At 51.3% G+C, this 16,331-nt stretch overlaps 1 protein-coding gene across 3 annotated transcripts in view; it reads left to right on the forward strand.

The window, feature by feature from the left end:
• The window catches only part of WWC1 (WW and C2 domain containing 1), a 120,554-nt gene that overhangs the window by 36,091 nt on the left and 68,132 nt on the right, over window positions 1-16,331 (forward strand). The window lies entirely within an intron of this gene.

Raw genomic sequence — 16,331 nt, forward strand, 5'->3', positions numbered from 1 at the left:
GTAATGCTCTCTAAATGAGAACTATTATTGTTATATTACCAACGAGGTGAATATTATTGTTATTACCAATGAGGTGAATGACTGAACTCCAAAGCCCATGTTTATTCTATTCCACTAGCAGCCTCCCTCCCACTTAGAAACCCTTCTGTGTCTTTTTGGCCCTACTCGGGGCCTGGGACTGCACCTCCCCTGCTGCCTCTCATCGCTGGGGTCCCCAGACTCGCCCCAGCAGGCTCACCTCCTCTCCTGCCTTCCCTAGGGAGAGGCCACCACTGACCTCCACTCCTCCCGGCCTCCCCTGGAAATACCCCATGACTGGCCTGGCTCTTCCTTCCAGAATACTCGTCCAGTCCCATGCTCTTCTGCCAGACCCTGAGGCAGCTCCTGCCGTTGTACGTGAAGTTCTTAAGTAAAGGGACAGGATGTTACTGCTGTGCAAACGGGTGGCAGTGCTGCCGAGCCTGAGCCTTCCAACCCCTGCCCCCTCGGGGAGCCTGACCTCCCTGCCCTAGACCCGGTCTTCAGGCTGGTCCTCCATGGCTGTGTGCCGTCAGGCCAAGGATCCCAGCCCTCTCGAGGCAGCTCCCTCTGCCGCAGTGCCTGGTTGTGGAGGGTGAAGACATACCACGCTATTTACTTGGCTGAACAATGGCTGCCCTTCAGGACCCAGGCTGCTTCCTGCTTCCTCTCGGGAGCCTCCTGGGAGCCGTCCAGCGCGGGCATCTCGCCTTTCTCTCTGGATCCCGTGGCACCTTTCACGGACCTTTCTCTTCCAACAACGTCGTCTTTGTTCTCAGTCCTCCGTCTATACTATCGTGTGTGACTGAGTATGTTTATTTCCAGCTGGTTTCACCTCACATATACTATTTGGTGCTGGGCATAGAGTAGGGAGGTAAAAGGTGTGTGTTCATCAGCTTAGGCTCTTTCAAAAGTGAACGTGTTTTCATCTCCTTTTTCAATATTGAGGCACTTGAGCAGACGTAAATCAGGGGTTCAGTGTTGAATCTTTACTCATTGTTTTGCCTGTTGTCCATGGAAAAGTGAAATTTAAACGATTTGGGTATATTTTGGAAATACATCTTCACTTACCTTTTAAAAAGTCATTCTTTTTTAAAAAAAATATTTTTATTGGTTTCAGAGAGGAAGAGAGAGATGGAAACATCAATGATGAGAGAGAATCATTGATCGGCTGCTTCCTCCATGTGCCCTGACCAGGAATCGAACCATGACTTCCTGGTTCATAGGTCAGTGATCAACCACTGAGCCACGCCAGCCTGGAAAAAAAAAGTCATTCTTTATTTCCTCCGTTCTGCATTTTTTGGGAACCTGGGGTGTGCCTAACACTAGCACTGTCCTAGGCACAAAAGTAACTAATTATTCTGAAGCTTATGGGACCCTTGGGTGTGAAGTTTGCCCGTCTGCAGAGAGAGGACTGGATGCCATGTAGTCCACTCGGTCGGTGAGTTTCTCCTCCATGGATCTGTTTGGGTCCTGACAGTTCCTGTTCTTTGGTAGTTTCCGGTTTGCTGGGGGTGTGTGGGGGGCAGCGAGGGTCCCGGGTGAGTGGTTCTTGTACCAGGCCCCGGAGTGGAACTGTGGGCTTTGCCTTGGGAAGGAGGGAAAAGGGAAAAAAATGACAAAGAAAGAAATGCCAAACCTTTCCCCTGGGGGAGGAAGGGATGCTCACAGTCCTCTGTTTCATTCATTCCATCTGGGTGGGAAGGTCAGATAGACTGTCAGTCAACATGTCAACCAAACAAACACAGTGATAGAAAGGAATGGGAGGGCCCACTCAGACAGGGCTGCCTGGGAAGGCTTCTTAGAGATGGCATTATTGCTGAGAGCTGATGGACAGAGGGCAACAGCCATTCAAAATGTGGACAGACGTGTGGGCAGGGATGGGTCGCAGCATGGCACCCTGGGCAGGGGAACTAACTGCGTGAGCAAAGGCTGTGAGGTGGGAGTTAAGTTGCCGAGTTCTGAGATCTGAAGAAAAAAAGGCTGCAGAGGTAGGAAGGGGCTGGCCGTGGAGGCCTGTGCAGGCCACGGCCGGGAGTTTGGATGCATTCTGGTGTTGGTGGCCGGACGTGGCAGGGATTGAGCCAGAGAGTGACAAGACTGGATTTATTTATTTTGTCTTAATTTTAATACTTTGTAATGGAAAAGTGGCGAGCAGGAAGGAGCGGGCAGAAGAACGGAGAAAGCCACCAGCTGCAGAAGTGTGGAGAGAGTGAGGGGCTGAGAGAGGGAGATGTCAGTGGTTCCCACGGGACCATGATGGGGACAAATGCAGAGATGTGGGCTTTTGGAAACACAGTGGCGAAGGTCCAGGCCATTGACTGTGAAAGCTGGAAGCCCAAGGATCAGCTTTCCCTTCCACGTAGACCATGGAGAGGGAGCCTCGGGGAAGAATCCTGGCTCATCAGCCAGACGCATCCTGAAATCTTGCCACGGGGTTTCTACTGGTTAGACTTTCTCAGGAGACTCCATTTTGGGGAGAACGTAGAAGGAAGCAAAGGGACTCACACTCCTGGAGCCCTGTCCTGTGCCGGGGAGCCCACTAAAAGGAGGTTCAAGGCCCTTGCCCAGTCCCCCGACCTCATTAAGGCTCCTCTGTGTGGGGTCTATGGACAAGAAGCTGGGGCACACTCTCCAGCAAGGGCCCTCTACAGCAGCGGCTGGGCGGGTGTCTGGCCCACACCCCGCTTCATCCGGGAGCACAGAGATGGAGGCAGCAGTGGCTCCCGGGTAACTGAACCCTACCGACCATCCACAGGATCCTTTCTGCCCTTGGTGTCACCTGCATCTCCCAGGACTGGAGCAGAGCTGTCCAAGGGCTGCAGGACGCCCGGGCCGGGCGAGTTTTCCCTCTCCGTGATGATGATTATACTAATGAGAATGAAACAGGAGCAGGAGACCGAGGCTTGGGTTATCCATTCCCCGGAAAGGAGAATTGGCTGCTGCTGCACTTCTCCAGTTACCAGCTGGGAATGAGAGGGGAGGCCCATTGAGACCAGCTGGGAATGAGAGGGGACCAAGCAGTGGGCCAGGGCTCAGGTGGCCCACGCCCAAGCCTGGCACAAACCAGGGACCCGGGAGTCCTGTCCGTTTAGGGACGTCTTGAGTGTCGTTTTGCTCATCTGTGAAATGGGGGAGTAGTGTTGATGGGAATGATGCTGCCGCCGTGATGGTGATTGGAGACTCAGATAAGGTCACGGGTGCCAAGGCACTCCGAGGGCCCCACCACGCACTTCTCTCTGTTAGGACAAGCCAGCCTTGGGAGGTAGGGGCCTGGCTGTGAACCCTGCGAGGAATCCCGGTGAAACAGTTCTCTCTCAGTTTGTTCTTTTGTGAACACTCACTCGGTGCCCACTCCTACAAGATGCTGGAGTTACGGTGACTAATACGATGCTGTCAGGTCCTGGTGAAACTCATGGAGGTGGCTGACATAGAAACAAATAACAAAAGTATACATATTGCAAAGAAGTCATTCTCCAACCCCTGCAGGTGTCCAGGGAAAGGTGTTTGGGGCAGAAGGAGTGGCAAGGGCAGAGGCATGGGATGTGTGAAGTAGCGTGGAGAGAGCAGTGGGTGGTCTCGGAGCCTTGTCCTTAGGCCAGAGCATCCTCGGGGCAGAGAGGTGCAGGGGGTTCAGCTCTTACTGTCTAGTATTATAACCATGGCCGTACTGCAGCTTGTGTTGTGGCCTATCAATTTTCTGACTGACACCCAAAATATTCCAAGTGGGTCCCCATTTATCACTCCCCCCCACCAGCATTCCTCCAACAAAATCTAATGGGTTGTAATATTGGGGTGATTGATAATGGTTTGTTTTTTTCTCCCCTATGATCTTATACCCAGATGCTGGGAATGGGGGGAGTGTCTAGAAACAATTTTCAAGTCTCCTTCGGGCCTTTCACATCAATCCCTAGATAAACCCCCAGGCTGGTCCCTTGTGGGGTCTGCGGGCTTTAGGAGGAGACCCAGGAGGCCGACTCTTCCTCCCCGGGCAGCTGGACCCGGGCCACGCTGGGCACTCCGTGGCCTCCACGCTGCTTTGTGGCTCCACTTCTCAGCCGGGTTCATGCAGTTACTGTTAATGCTTGTTGACTTTCAGTATTTTAATGCTTTTCTATACTTTGAGTTTTTCTATAAGAAAAATTTTTAGAATGACTTTTGTATTAAGGGCTAGTAAGAGATTCTGATAAATACATTCTTGATAATTTTAGGGTGTTTTTTTTTTTTGAGGGGTGTCTTCTTTCTGGTTGTAAAAGCAAAAACAGCCCTGTGGTTTGGCACAGTGGATAGACCGTCGGCCTGAGGACTGAGGAGTCCTGAGTTAGGTTCCAGTCAGGGACACATGCCTGGGTTTTGGGCTCAATCCCTAGTAGGGGGCGTGCAGGAGGCAGCCAATCAATGATTGTTTCTCATCACTGATGTTTCTATCTCTCTCTCCCTCTCCCTTCCTCTCTGAAATTAATAAAATATATATATATATTTAAAGGCAAAAACAACTGAAAAAAACCTGAACTTTATCCCCAGCATGGAAGGGCAAACACTATCAACATTTTGGAATTTTTTTCCTTACAGTCATTTTCCCTCTTTCTTGCAGGCAGGTATGATTTCGCTGTGTGCACAGTTTTTATATCCTGCCTTTTCCCACTTCTTGTAAAGTTCTGTTGTAAAATTATCCTCTCTTCCTTCATTTAAAATGCTTCGTGAACATACCTTTTAAACAGTTGCATCAAACGGTTAGAACCATAGCTTACCGACCATTCATTTCCTGCACATGTTGAGGCTGTGTTCCTTTCCTCCCTCTGGTAAACAGTGCTGCATGGAACATCTTAGTCTCCTGGGAGGGTGACGACAGCAGCAAGTCCCTGATGCATTTGTCTTCGGGGCAAGTGGGTGTCGATGCGAAGGCTCCTTCTTTTAGGAGTCTCTTCAGGGTGCCTCTGTGACTCTTGTTCTGTCCTCCTTCAGCTGGGACCTCTGCTCCTGGGTGGAGGTCCCAGAATGAGCAATTCGTTCCATTTACCTAAAAGACAATTCTTTTCCTCTTGTCTCCTACATGCTCCCCACAGTGTTCCTGGTTAACCGACTCCCTAATATCTGTAGCCAAGGCCAGAGTAGCCCCCTAATTTTTAAAGTTTAGAACTCTAGGGGATGGTGTTTAATTCTGCAGCATTTTTTAAATCCCCTGTTCTGGCCACCCAGTTGTGTAGAGTCCGCTGTCTCCATTCACTTTCTGAGTAGTCCTTAAGGCCTGAATTCAAATTCTCAGTCTACGACTTAAGAGCCACGTGACCACGGTCAACCTGATACCGCTCTCTGTGGCTCCGTGTACTCATTGAGACCAGGGGGTTGTGATGGGAACCGCTTAGCTGGGAGGCTGGGAGAATTTACTGACCTGTCACACGTGTGACGTGCAGGGCATGTGTCAGTGTCATTGTTCCCTAATGGTTTTGACGCTGGGTCCTTACAAAGGGGCATGGGGGCCACTTCTCAGGCACTGGATGTTCGTGACGAAGCGGTACCACGGGCTGCCACACCTGGGGGGATTGGTTGTGATGGAGTCCATACTCCTTGCTTTCATTCCTAGGGAAACGGAGGCCCACAGTCCCGGGAGAAGGGACTTGACCGAGGTCACCTGTCGGAATATAAGGTGTGCCATCACAGGGCTGCTCCGATGGGCAGGCAGCTGGAAGGCTGATGGAGCCCCTGCATGAGCCTGCTGGGTGCTTGCTTGATGTCCAGACCTTGGGCGGGTGGGCTCAGGGTGGGGCTCAGCTGATGTTCCAGATCCCACCTATTGCCTGTTGAGCCCCCAAGTCAGTCCCAGACCAGCTAGGGAGCTGTGGAAGGTTAGGAACACCACATACAGGGTGGGGTCAATGTAGCTTTACAGTTGTTTGTATGGAAAATAATACAATAATTAATACATAATAATTCAAGGATAAAGGATGTGTTTTGCATACTCACCACTGTAAAGCTACTTTTGTCCCACCCTGTGTCCCTTATATTTTCTGTTGTACCAGGCAGGTGATCTTTTGTCCTCCCTCTCCCCCCAGCACATGCCTGTGTGCCTCTTAAGCCAATTGGAAATTCATACATTCTCCCCTGGCACCAGAGCCCGAGGCGTCTGCCAACCTGTGGGTTTCTTTTCCGTGTGGCTCACCATCTGGAGTGGCCACCTGGCCTCCTTGTGGGCTGTGTGTGGGCGCGCGTGCGCCCGGCACCCATGTCCCAGGGCCAGGGTATTGTGTCCCCTCTCTGTGCTTGAATGGCTGGCTGAGCCGGGGCACAGAGGACAATGCCCAGAGCCCTCCCGGCAGTCTGAATGAATAATTCATATTGTATCTGCCGCCTTCCAGGGCTTCCCAAAATAGCTGTTTTAATTGCTTATTTGTTTCGCTGCTGACTTGGACTCCGCAGCCTTCAGCTCAGAGCACTTCAGTGGTTAAGGTTGACTTGTAGGTAGAGCTCCCCTTCAAGTCTATTTATTTTTTCCTTTTCAAAGAAAGATGGGGAAAAGAATCTTTCGAGAAAGAACCCCTTCAAAAAGCCATACTTTGCAGAGGCGAAACCCATCTTTTCAACGCCTGCGTGCGGCTCCTTTGTGATTGGTTTCTGTAGGCCTCTGTGGCCCTGGCGAATAAAGAAATAGCAGTCAGATGGACCGACCAGGCGAGCTTCTTGGTGGCATCAGTCTGGCCTCGTGGTGCCACCAGCAAATGCTTGGGCGTCTGCAGCTTTCAGCTCCTCAGACGCAGCCAGCAGCGGCATCAAGGAAAGGTATCAGGAAGGCCCTACCTGCCCAGGGGAGCGGCCTGGAGGACGGCCCTGCCCTGCTGCCTGTGGGATTTTAGGGAGGTGGCAGTGCCAGTTGCCCTGGGGCTCTGGCAGGATGCCTCCAGCGTGACATGCATGGCCCAGCTTCAGAAAGGCTTCTTTCAGGGGTCCTGGTATAAGGACCTGGAAAAGAGGGGCGTTTGGAGCCCCTATGTATGCATACGGGGCCAGCAAGAGGTAGTGAGACGTCGTTGGAAGGGCCTGAGCAGGTAGCAGCCATGTGTGGGTTACAGCGTGAGATGACAAGTGTCATCTGAAGACACAGAGAGCGCCCAGAAGACCCCGTGTGGTTGCAGAGATGGGGCCACGGGCTTTGGCATCTAGTTCTGCACCTGCAGCTGAGCCAGGCTGCCTGCAGGCCAGGTGCAGGCAAAACCCCTACTGCCCCCACCCCAGCTCTCCTCAGCCTTCTATTTACACTTGTATGCAAAGGGAACATGGCCGATTTAATGTGACGGGAAAGAAAATGATGTTCATTGAAGACCTACTCTGTGCAGAGTGGTTGAGAACCTGAGTTCCCAGATCAGATCCAAATGCCGGCGCTGTGCTTCCTGGCTGTGTGACCTCGGGCCCGACACAGTTTGCTGTACAACATGCCATGTTGTGCCGGCAGCAGCCTCATACAGCTCGTGTTTGCCGGCTCTCTTGATTGCATCAGGTTTCCACGTGCTTCATTTCATCTCGTATTGTTTTGTAATATACTGTGCAGGTCTGCCGCCTCGGAGCAGCAGGCTGTCCCATCCAGCCTAGGTGTGTGCAGGCTGTCCCATCCAGCTCTGTGATAAGTGCACTCTGTGATGTCCACACAACAGTGAAATCGCCCTGCGATGCATTTCTTAGACCGTATATCCCTGTTGTTAAGTGGCACACGACTGTGCCACATTTCTCTATCCATTCAGCTATGAGTGGGCATTTGGGTTGTGTCCAGCTTGCGGTTATTACAATCGGCATAACATTGATTTTAAGAAGCACCACTGTTTTGTGTGCCACTAAGAAAGGACAAAATGCTCCCAACTAAACCCAGAGTTTTTAAATTAACTAGAATGGTTATTACTCATTGAAATAAACCTTTCAAACTTAGATTTTTTTTTTAATACATACAAAAAAAATAAAAGCAAAGAAATACATAAATAAAACCAAGCTCCATTGTTCCTAAAACGCCTTCCTATTCTAAATCCAATTCTTTGGAGTCACAAATGATTGCTGTCTGTGCTTTTTGATGTTGTCCCTGGTGCCCTCAAGAGTGGTGGTGTGGCAGCCCTGTTATGAGGACCAGAGGAATTCAAAGCTTGGGAGCTGGGCCCTGAGGCCAGCGTGGCAATTATGCAGAGTTAGCCTACTTTGCACTCCTGCTCCTGGAATGCTGCTAAACGGGTTGCTCCCCGCCTCCTCCGCCCTTCCCCGCAACCATCTGGTTTCCAGGGGTTAAAAGTGCTCCACAGTTGTCTCTGTGATTTTATCCCAATGACACCTTTCATGTTTGTGCACACAGAGGCCGCCACAGCTCCTGGCTGACAGCGTTGTAAGGTGTCAGCAGTGGTAACACACACCCCCATTTCGGAGATGTTAAGACGCATTTACAAAGGTGCAGCTTGGAATGGTGGAAAGAGAGTCTACAGAAGGGACCCTGAATAGTGCCACGTACTTGGTTTATACTCAATGAGATTTAGCTTTTATTATTCATCATTATTACTATCACTGTTAGGCATCAGTTGTCTTGTTGGTTAAATGAGGGTGGTAGTATTTGGGAATGACTTATGTATAGCAGATGGTGCAATGCCTCGTACTTAATTGGCCTTCAGTGAAAGACGTCTTAATTATTATTTCTTTGCAATCTCACAATGCCGCTATGGGACACGCAGGCCAGATAGTAGACGTCAGAAGGCGAACTCTGCAAGGGAGCCCTAGAGACCTTATATTCCAGATGGGAAGCCCAGAGAGGGTACATGCCCTGCCCAAGAGTGTGGCTGATCTGGTGGCAGGATTCAAATACAGACCCTGTCAATCCCCTCCCAGTGCTCTGTATAGCCTGTGCTGCCATGGAAGGGGCTCGAGGTGAGGCATGATTCTGGAGAAACCTTCGCAGCCAATTCCATTTCTAGCAGGAAACAGCTCCTCAGGCTGCATGCCTGGGGTAAGAGTCAGAGCTCAAGAAACAGAGAAATGGCCAAATTCCAGGCAAGGGTGTGCTGCAACTTTTGCTCTTAGTGCTGGATGCTCCCAGACAGCCCAGCCCCTGGGAAGACTCTTGGAAACCCAGATCATGGGACTGGACCCCATGAAGCTGGGGGTTGAGTGCCCTCAGGCCCCTAAATCCCGAAAGGAGGAGTTCTGCATGCCTGCCTGCCCAGGGTGTGTGGCAAGTGCTGTGCTGAGTCACTCCCAGGTACCAGTGCATGGAATCCTGTGAGAACCCGTGAGGCAGATTTCCCTGCCTGCTCTATACCTGTGGGGACACAGGCTTAGAGCTGGGGAAAGGATGTGCCCAGCTAAGAAGGATGGGAACTGGGAGTCCTATTTGGTTCTGTTGGCCCTTTCTATTGAGCACAGAACTATATTTTTGTTTGTTTTTTGTTAATCCTCACTGGAGAATATTTTTTCCATTGATTTTTGAGGGAGGGAGGGAGGGGGGGGGGAGAGAGAGAGAGAGAGAGAAAGAGATGTGAGAGAGACAGATCAATTGGTTGCCTTCCACATGCGCCCTGAATGGGCTGGAGATTGAACCTGCAACCCAGGTATGTGCTCTTGACCGGGAATCCAACCTGTGACCCTTCAGTGCGTGGGCCAACTCTCCAACCATTGAGCAGTACCCGCCAGGGCTGGGCACAGAACTTCTGTAACCTAACTCCCAATTTGGGATTGAGGAGCGGGGGTGGAGCCGAATGAGGGGCAACCATGTAGACCAGGCACTCGATTCTTCTCTTGGACTTTCAGGAAACTACCCTCCAATGAGCATAATGAAGGGTCTATCTCCCAGCATTTTCTCTGCATGAATGGGAGCTTCATAGTTTCCTATGGGCTCAGTGATAATTATTCTTCCAGTCTAATGAGGTTATAGCTATTTTATAACTCATGTAACCCAGAAAAGGCTAGCAGTAACTATCTCTCGGAGGCTGTTCAGATACTCACCACCTTTCAGATGGATCCTAACCCAGCCCCAGGCTGACTTGGTCTCTTGGTGTCATGCGTGTGGTGCAGGTCTGGGGCTGGTCCCCAGGTTTTAGCCTCAGCCCTGCCACTGCCCCTGGGTGGCCCTGGACAAGTCTTTATCTCTGTGCCTCAGTTTTCTCACCAATGAAACAAAGGGATTAGAGTCTTAATCCTCACTCAAGGATATGTGTTGTTTCTGTTTTTAAGTATTGTTATTGATTTCAAAGAGTAAGGGAGAGGGAGAGAGAGAGAGAAATATCAGTGATGAGAGAGAATCATTGATGGCTGCCTCCTGCATGCCCACACTGGGGATCGAGCCTGAAACCCAGGCACGTGCCCTGACCAGAATCAAACCGTAACCTCCTGGTTCATAGATCAACGCTCAACCATGGAGTCACACCAGCTGGGCGAGGATATGCTTTTTATATTATTTTATTTTATTGATTTTAGAGAGAGAAACATCGATGTGAGAGAGAAACATTGATCAGTTGCCTCCCGTGCATGCTCTGACTGGAGATTGAACCCGCGCCCTAGGTATGTGCCCTGACCGGGAATTGAACCCGCAAACTTTTGGTGTATGGGACGACGCTCCAATTAATTGAGCCACCCGGCCAGGGTTCACTTCTAACATTCTTTAATGCTCCTGCATCAGGGGCCTCCTTTGGATAGCAGTGAAAAAGATGATAATGAATTGGCTCACATTTATTGCATTCACATCACGTAGCAAAGTGTTGTTTCAGGAATTACCTCATTTGATCATCAAAGGACACTGTGAGATAGGTCTGCATGGTGCCTACCTGGAAGGGGTGTTATGAGGGCCAAGTGAGTTAATGTCTGTAAACTGCTTGGATTAGTTCCTGGCACATAGTGAATGCTCAATAAATGTTTTGGTGGGGTTTTTTTTTTTCTATATTTGCACATGTGAAAACTGAGCTACAGAGAGTTTAACTATCTTCTCCAAGGTCACACAGCTGGAAAGTGACAGAGCCTGGATTCAAACCCAGGGAGTCTGGCTCCAGGGCCCTCAGGTAACGGCTGCTCAGTGCTGCATCTTGATAAGACGAGAGGCAGGAGTAACACTTTGGACAGCAGGGGGACTGTCTACCTGCCCCACCCTGTAGTAGACAAAGGTGTCTACAGGCTGAATTTGGCCCTCCTGTAGTCAGTTGGCCATTCCTACTTGAGTCCATGATCTGGTTCACAAGAGCTGTAATCTTAAATCCCAGTAAGCGAGCCAGGGAGAGGAATAGCAGCCCAGATTCAGCATGGTGTCAGTGAGCTGGAGGCAGCGAGACATGGGGAAGGCGGTGGAGGAAGGGGACAGGCCCAGGTTTGAGGTGTGTGAACCCAAGAACTCAGCAGGGCAGATGAAGGTGAGCCACTGGTTTGAAGAGGAGAAGGGGACTGACTGGGACAGCAGCAGTCTGGAACCTTCCCTCCAGCTCTCTCCCGCCTCTTCTTTTCCCTAGAAAAGAATTCCAGGAGTGGGAGTGACTAGGCCAGGAGTGTTTCTGGATAAACCAGCCCAACCAAATCAGCGAAGCAAGGAGAACTAGGGGTCGAAAAACCAGAATGTTGAGACAGGTGTTTTGAGCGTGGAGGGAGGTAATGGGGAGATTTTCAGAGACAGAGAACTTGGAAATTCCTGGTGTGACCACCTCCCACAGAAAGCAGATTTTGAGAGCCAAGTCCCCTCCAGCTGCCATTTCCCATCTTCTCTGGTTTAATTTCCAAGGAGAGAGTCAGAGACCAGCTTCCCGGGAAAGGGCTTTGGGAATGCACAGAGCTTGTAGGCTAGGTGCCTGGACAGTAACTTTGCTTCCGTTTCCCCGTCGTGAAAATAGGCAGGTAATACCTACCTTACAGTAACAGCTAATGTCGGTTGAGTCCTGCGAGCCATGGGCTCAGCACTGCTCATTTGGACCAGGTGGTCACTCTGAGCAGCCCCTTGCACAGGAAGAAGCAGATTCAGGCAGGGTGGGTTCATGCCCCAGGGGACAGAGCGAGGCAGGGACAGCCTGCACGGACCCAGGGGGCTGACACTGCAGCCTGTGCGTTTTAACCACCACTGGGTATCTCTTGGGATGAAGAATGATGATGATGACAGTGATAATATGATGATCGCTAACATCTCAGTCCTGAAAGTGACCCGATTCTCACGGTACACAGAGCACAGAAGTCGCTCAATAGGTTGCGTTGACTTCCCTCATTTTACTGAGGGCTATTCCATGCCAGGCCCTGTGCTCAGCACTTTATGTGGGTTATCTCACTTAATCCCCACAACACCCTTATGAGATTGAGATTTCTCAGTTTCACAGAGAAGGAAACGCCTCCTAACCAGGTTACGTAACACCACCCACGGTGGTGCAAGGGGCGGAGCGTGGGTTTCAGCCGAGTTTCACTGCTTTCTGAGCCTCCTGGGTAACATCGGCCCTGTCTCCCCATTAACCGTGAAATCCATCCCGTTCCCTTTCTTCTCCAGCCTCTCCTGAGTACACCCCGTTGCCTCTGTCTCCCTCTTCTCCCCGTTCCTTGGCCTTTCGGTCTGTACGGCAGATGCAGCACCTTATAAGCTGTCCTTGCATCCGCTGATTTTCTGTGATCCACGGTCTCAGGTCGGGTAACTGCCGCATATACGGTCACCTTCCTGCTTTCAGGGCAAGCCTTGACTCCCTGGCCTGACCCCAGGCTCCTGAAGGCAGAAACAAGGCTAATCCAAACATCTGAGGCCCTGTGGTGCCTGGCACAGGACTGAGCTGTTGTGGCCATACAGTAAATTCTGGCTGCTTGGAGGATTAGTGAAATGGAGGAGCCCAGCTGGTGTGGCTCAGTGGTTGAGCATCGACCCATGAACCAGGAGGTCATTGGCTCAATTCCTGGTCAGGGCACATGCCCGGGTTACAGGCTCAATCCTCAGCAGAGGGAGTGCAGGAGGCAGCCGATTGATGATGTTTCTTTCTCATTGATGTTTCTCTCTATCCCTCCCCCTTCTTCTTCTCTCTCTCTCTCTCTCTCTCTCTCTCTCTCTCTCTCAATCAATCTATATATATAAAAGCCTAAGTGCCGTTAGACTGTTCAATCGGTAGCTATGACATGCACTGACCACCAGGGGGCAGACGCTCAAAGCACAGGCATGGAAACATGGAACAGACTGATGAATCTCAGAGGGAAGGGGGAAAGGGGGAGGGCGGGAAGAGATTAACCAAAGATCTTACTAGTATATGCATACTAGAGGCCCAGTGCACGAATTTGTGCACCCGTGGGGTCTCTCGGCCTGGCCTGCGGGGATCGGGCCAAAACTGGCAGTCCAACATCCCCTAGGGAGTCCCGGATTTCGAGGGAGCGCAGGCCAGGCCAAGGGACCCCACCGGTGCCTCTAGTAAAAACATATTAAAAAAATAAAAAGAAATGGGGGAGAAAAGAAGAGAGCAGAAGGGAGGGTGAGGCAGGGAGGTTCTCCAGGTCACTTTCTGCAGCTGGGCAAGGGGGTGGTGCTCAAAGTCCTTACAAGGGGCCCCCGGCCCCTGAAAACCCAGCTCTGCCCCTCTCCGCCTCTGCCCTATCACTCCTCACAGAGATGGGCCATCTTTAATGCCCCACCCCAGAGCCTGCATGCTGGCTGCTCCCTTTGCTCCCACTGTCTATCTCGTCTCCCTCCGAAGATCTCCTCCTCCTGGAAGCTTCCCATGGCTACTTGCCCCTTTACACTTGATCCTGTTGTGGGTTTGGTTTTTTTTTGCTTGTTTGTTTGGTTTTTGTTAATCCTCACCTAAGGATATTTTTTCATTGAGTTTTAGAGAGACTGGAAGGGAGAGGGAGAGACAGAGAGAAACATCGATGTGAGAGAGACACATCAATTGGTTGCCTCCTGCACATGCCTGGACCAGGGCCAGGGACCAAGCCTGCAACTGAGGTACCTGCGTGCCCTAGAATTGAACCCGGGACCCTTCAGCTCTCGAGCCAACGCTCTACCCACTGAGCCAAACCGGCTAGGGTTCCGGTTGTCTTTTTTCTGAATTTACAGTGCTTGGCTGAAATGACCATGTCAGTTCACGTCCAGGCTGGGGTGTCTCCCTGGCTGCAGCATGAGGGCCGGGCGCTGTCTCGTCCACTCTGCAGCTGGCGTTTATTGATGAGGTTCACTTGTGTGTCGTGTGCTCCGCCCTCCTGGCAAACTTGGGAGTTGGTTACTTTTATCACCCCCAGATTTGTTAAAATGAATGAATGAAAGTGTTTGAACAGAACTGAGTTAAGGGAAGGAAGGAGAGCCCACGCCAGTCTCCAAGGTGTGGAGGTGAAGGGGCTCCCCGGAAATGGTTCTATGGGAGGCAAAGGCACGTGATGGGTGTGAAATCTGAGGTATGGGAACTATGCGTGTGAAACACCCCTGGGCGGGAAGAACCGGCGGGAGAGGTTCGGCTGAAAGTTTGGACAGTTCTTGGCGTGGAGTCTGGAGGGCCCTTTTGAAAGTTGTCCCTCCCAGCGGGCCCCTGGAGAGCGTGGGGTCGGGGCCAGCATCCTGCTGGACGCAATAAAGAGGTTACTGTGGGAAGTGTTGGGATCGCTCGGGAAGCACCAGAAACATGAAAGATACGTTCTGCGTTCCTCAGGCCCCAGAGAATCACCACCCAGTGTTAGACTTGGCAGACGCCTTCCCGCTTCTCCTCTGAGCTGCCTCCTGAGAAAAGACACACTGTCTGAATGCTGAATGCCTGCCCACCCGCCATGGCAGCCTGCTCCCGGGCCCTCTCCCACAGCCCATGGAGCTGGGAGCGGGACAGGTGTGCCCGTGTGCCCGGTGTAGGGTGATCTGGCAGGACCTACCTGTATCCAAGGCGACGCTTCCGGGCCCCTTTTCCAGGAGGGCCTATTGTGAAACATCCTGGAATGTTTGTGTCCCTTCACAGGTTGGTAATTAAGCAGAAGCAGAACGAGTTCTCGCTCAGCACCCTCTCTACCCTCCCTCCCTTTCGCCCTTCCAGCCTTAGGGTCATTTGATTTCATATTGGGGTTTTCTGCAGCCCAGGCCATGGAGGCTGGAGCCTGGGATTGCACCGGCCTAGGGTGGGGTGATCACTTCATCACAGGGGGTGGGGGCAGGCCCCCCCAAGTCCTGGCCACATCTGAAAGCTGACATCTCTTCCCAGCTCACATTCTTGGCGCTTGCCCAAAGGGAAACATTACAAACGGGAGAAATACCCGCAGTTTCCCAGGGGGCACTGGCTTAAACAGTTCCTCCCTGGCAGGAAGGGATGTGTGTGTGTGTGCACATGCACGTGTGTATACGTATGTGTGTTTAAATCCCCGTGCAGCTAAAATCGCTTCTCTTCATCCTGTCTGAACGGCACGTCTCTGCACACTGAATAATTCATCTCCCTCTTGGCATTTGTTCCTGAGAGGTTCTCGCTGTCCAGGTTTCTTGTAAGTTGCATAGTCTCCCAATGGAAGCTTTTCTCTTTCCCATGGAAGAGCTCTGGGCGGCCGGATATCAGCCCCCTGGCTTCCCCCATGATCCCTTTGAAGGGAACCCTGAATATCAAACCAAAGCTGTCCTTTCTCCTCCTGCCCTCCCCTTCTAACTTTGGGTCCTCTTTATTCACTTTGTTGTTGTTATTTTTTTAGCCCTCTTAGGCACAATGTCTGCATTTGCTGCAAGTTGGACTCAGCATCTTCCCCCCATCCACATGTTGGCCACAGTGATGCTTGTAGCCAACATTATTTCAGTTCTGAATTCTCAGTGGCCGAGGCTGGGACAGTCCATGGGCCATGTTTTACTGGAAAAGTGATTGCATTGTTGATGCTTCACTCTGCCCCGCCCCGCTCCTCATGTCACACACACACAGCTCAGTGAATCACTTGTGTCGATGACTTTGAAACACTTAGCTGCCTTTTCACTAAGCAGCCTGTGTTACCCACGTGTGCTGAATATGCTCCTAGGAAGGCGTAGAAGCTGAAGGTGCAAGTGGGCCAGAGCTCCGTGCCTTGGGCCTGCTGCAGGCTTCCCTGTGGTCCCACTTGGTCCTCCGTATCTCTGGCGTAGCTGACGCTGCGTTCCAGATTGTTCTGAGACTCACAGGGTCTCGTGAATTTTTGTTAGCAAAGCCCAGGTTTGGGAATCAGGCAGTCCTTCAGGTTATACTGCTAGGATTGACCAACTCTGTCAGTGGTTCTCAACCTTCCTAACGCCGCGACCCTTTAATACAGTTCCTCATGTTGTGGTGACCCCCAATTTCATTGTTACAAATTGAACATAATTAAAGCATAGTGATTAATCACAAAAACAATATGCCATTATATATGTGTTTTCCGATGGTCTTAGGCGACCCCTG

The sequence above is a fragment of the Myotis daubentonii genome, chromosome 5 (assembly GCF_963259705.1).
Source record: "Myotis daubentonii chromosome 5, mMyoDau2.1, whole genome shotgun sequence".
Classification (NCBI taxonomy): Eukaryota; Metazoa; Chordata; class Mammalia; order Chiroptera; family Vespertilionidae; genus Myotis; species Myotis daubentonii.